This window comes from Alternaria atra (genome assembly GCF_907166805.1).
Source record: "Alternaria atra isolate CS162 genome assembly, contig: 11, whole genome shotgun sequence".
Classification (NCBI taxonomy): domain Eukaryota; kingdom Fungi; phylum Ascomycota; class Dothideomycetes; order Pleosporales; family Pleosporaceae; genus Alternaria; species Alternaria atra.
The window spans coordinates 36,986-40,030 of record NW_025091308.1 but is presented as its reverse complement, the minus strand read 5'-3'; positions in this window follow the sequence as shown (position 1 = coordinate 40,030).

Here is a 3,045-nt window from a genome sequence, read left to right as displayed (position 1 = left end):
AGGATTGCACCTGGGAACCAGAAGACTACTTAGACAACTGCGAGTAAATCCTCGCAGAATACATAGCTAACCTAAGGGACGTATCACGGGTACGCGGCGGGAGCCGTACGGCCTAAGGACGGCCTATGGCTACGCTAACAACTTGTCGCTAGACCTAAGGGTCTAAGAGAGGGAGGGGACGCAAGGGGAAGCTGTGAGCAACCCTATGTTATGCGCAAAGTAGAAAGCATTACTAGGACAACAAAACTAAGTTCTTAGAAGAAGATGTTATTCTACAAATACACTACGAACCCTAGAAGAACCACCAGAGACCTTAGTTACCCTCGGGGAAGTTACTAGCTCCTCCTATCAGGGCATTAGAGGAACGACGTTCAGAGTTGTAACGGCGCTTAGTCGGGGAGCTGCCGGCCTCACTCACATTTAGATATAGCGCCTGAACCTCATGACCGCCCGGAACCTTACGACTATAGTAGTACTAGCGCTTCTCTCGTCCTAACGCGGTACTATCCTTAGAGAATAAAGCCCTCTTAAGGCTAGCGTCTACTACAACATTAGAAGGCGCGTTTAAACCCTAAGAACCTAAGCTAGCAGTATAGCGCTTAAGGTTAAAGGTGCGGGAGACTTGACGCGCCTTGGCCCACTTAACGTCGGACATCTTAGAGCGGGTAATCTCACGCTTAACCTGGGCGGCATGTTCGGAGAACGCAGTACGGAGCTCCTTCGCGTAGTCGAAGGCCCGCTTCTAGTACTCGCGGATGTTCTCGTCGGCGTTGAACATCTCCTGCTCTTGTCCCTCCAAGTAGCTACTATCCCTTATGGCGTTGATGCTCTTGCGAGTAGCGTAATCGACGAGGTACATAAGCAGGTTGACAGCGCGGCGGAAGGGAGGATCAACCTGTAAGACATTAGCAAGGACTATTGCGATGGCAACTAGCACTTACAGGAGAACAACCTGACTTATGAGCCTTACGACAACTACTACAGACACTATAGGAGCTGTTGCGCGTGCAGAACTCGTCCTCCATGAAGGCCTGGGCAAATCCCTTCACAGTCCCGTCGCTGACCCTAGGCTTACTGACAGTAACTAGCGCCACAAGGCAAGACTAGCAGGCGAACGTTACTAGCTAAGGCTGGGCTTGCAGGTGCTGAGGCAGGTTATAGATGTGGGACGGGATGCTGCTTAAAGGGACGGCGCTAGAGATAGTGCTAGCGTGGATGGTTATTGTGGTGTTGATGCGGTAGACTGTTGTTGTTGTTGTGATGAAGGTTAGATGCAGAAAAGATTCTAAAACACTGCAACTTATACCCTATTACCTCGCTCCCTTACATACCCAAGGGGTCTCCGTAGTCGCAGCGGTGCCTTACCGCTTGCCTTACTATGGGGTCGCAAACACAGCAAAATGCGCTTAACACCCTAACAACACTACGCAAACACTAAGCTACGTGCTAGACAGTTACAAGACAAACAGGCTAAACACCCTATTATTTACCGCGGTAAAGCTAGGAGATAGCTAGGTAATGTGGCTGCGGCTATAGCAACCCGAAGTGCGCGGAGCATAGTAAGATTTTTTCCTTATAGAGGTTTTTTATATGCCCCTAGCGTTTAGGTCGCGGGATGACAACGGGCAGTGATCGGACTAACGCCGACAGCGACACGGTGACGTAAAGCGCGGACGGGCTCTAAGCGTAAAAGTATTGCGCTGACATTGCAAAGACCGTTGTGAGAGTTAGGACGACTCTTAAGAAGGGGGGGGGCTATTGTCACGATGTTCTATCACTACAGGATTCCAGCCACAGACTAGTGAGCCACCAGGAACCCTTCGGGGCACCGTCGGATCACACCAGCCACAATCACGTGACGCAGGTATATATCATCCCTCTGAGAGGCTTGATAGCTCCTCAAGGATTCGTCTCAATACAAGCCTATACCGATATCTCAGTGCCTGCCCAACTACTCCTCACACTAGTATACCTATGCAATAGCTCCCTAAGCGTAGCCCCTTACATATAAAGAGATATCTACACGCTACTAGGCATTAAGAGGAACCTATCTATAGTATACTACCTATAGATAGATAGTACAACAGAACGAGCAAATAGCGATATTAAAGTAGTCGTACAGGTATTCTGTAACAACGATTAGGATAATTAGGCAACGCTATATCTAGTTCTAGAGCTTATGCTAAACTCCTACACAAACTTAACAACTAGAGTATCTCTCTTCTTCCTATAACACGGCTATTACAATACTCCCTTCTTACAAGCTAAGGCATTAGACCGTACGACAGCGAACGCTACAACGACAATAAGCACATAGGACAAAGCTAAGGAAATTGTAAGAGTTATTACAAAGGCAGCTAACTGGGCGATCTCTGCAATGTCGTACGCACAATAAGAGCAAGAAAGGCAAGCGAATAAGTTAAGAAAACTAGCCCCTACCTACAAGGTAGGAGACTAGGTGTAGCTCGACCTACGCGACGTACGGACTACAAGAACGAGTAAGAAACTTGACTGGAAATGTGAGAAATTCTAAGTATCGCGCGTACGAGACCTGTACTAGGTAGAGTTAGCAACCCTATAGGCAACAAAGACCTACTACGTCGACAAGTTAAGGCTAGCAGCGGAAGACCCCCTCCCTTTGCAACAAACTAACAACTTAAACCCTGCAGTAGTAGTTGTACAAGATAAGGGCGAACAAGAGGAGCACCTTAAATGGCAAGTAGAGACTATTACACATAAGAGGACACGTTAAGGAGCAAGATAGTATCTAGTAAAATAGGTTAGATTTTAGGAAGCTACTTGGGAACTAGAGAAGAACCTAGCTAATACAGCAGCCCTATAGTTATAGCTAACTCGTACGCAAGCTGTACGGTTGCCTACAGGATCTTATTAGAGAAAACGGAACTAGCAGTTACGCTAACTTAGTTGTTAGCATTAATAAACTGCTCTGCATTAGCAGAAGGGGCGCGAACAGCACGACTGCTTGTACGAGAACAAGAACTAAGAAGAGCTCCTCTGCTGTTAGTAACTCTGTAACAGGGAAGC